Genomic DNA, 1,127 nt, shown 5'->3' on the forward strand with positions numbered 1-1,127 from the left:
ACCTTCTAGGCCTTGTATTTGAGTTGCATGATTGTTATTTTGTTTATGCTATTAGCAAGAACATTATAACGATTTCATGCCTAGACTCGGACGATTTCAGATTTGTTATTGAGAACAAAGGTCTATCCATTTATAGAGGTGATGTATGGACTCTGGTTGATGCATCTTCAAGAAGAAGACCGACATGGATGGCAACGTGCACACGTATAAGGCACGACTTGTGGCGAAAGGATTCCGTCAAATTCATGGTATTGACTATGATGAGACCATTTCGCCCGTAGTTATGCTGAAGTCCATCAGGATCCTACTTGCCATAGCCGCATATTATGACTATGAGATATGGCAAATGGATGTCAAGACCGCGTTCCTTAACGGAAACTTGACCGAGGATGTGTACATGACAAAACCCGTGCAAGCTTCAGAGGTCCATTTATGGACTGAAGCAGGCTTCGAGGAGTTGGAACCTTCGCTTTGATGAGACAATCAAAAAGTTTGGTTTCTCACAGAACGAGGACCAGCCATCTGTTTACAAGAAGGTTAGTGGGAGCACAGTTGTATTTCTAGTGCTGTACGTGGATGACATTCTCCTTATAGGGAATGACGTTCCTACCTTGTAAGACGTTAAGTCTTGGCTAGGAACGCAGTTTTCTATGAAGGACCTAGGAGAAGCGGCCTATATTCTAGGAATAAAGATCTATAGAGATAGATCGAGGCGTCTTCTAGGATTGTGTCAGAGTACTTACATCGATAAGGTCTTGAAACGGTTCAAAATGCAAGATTCCAAGAAAGGAACCTTACTGATGAGCAGTGGCACAGTTCTCTGCAGGAGTCAGTGTCCTACGACACCTGATGAGCGAGAACACATGGACCGGATTCCATATGCTTCGGCAATTGGATCCATCATGTATGCCATGCTCCTTCTCAAGTACTTTAGGATGTTCTTGACGGCGATCCAGTGCGACTCACCTGGATCTGACTGGTATCTACTCGTAATGCTCAACGCGTAGGATACATCCGGTCGAGTACAAAGCATGGCATACATGATGGATCCAATTGCCGAAGCATATGGAATCCGGTCCATGCGTTCTCGCTCATCAGGTGTCGTAGGACACTGACTCTTGCAGAGA

Source organism: Tarenaya hassleriana, unplaced genomic scaffold (assembly GCF_000463585.1).
Source record: "Tarenaya hassleriana unplaced genomic scaffold, ASM46358v1 Cleome245, whole genome shotgun sequence".
NCBI lineage: Eukaryota > Viridiplantae > Streptophyta > Magnoliopsida > Brassicales > Cleomaceae > Tarenaya > Tarenaya hassleriana.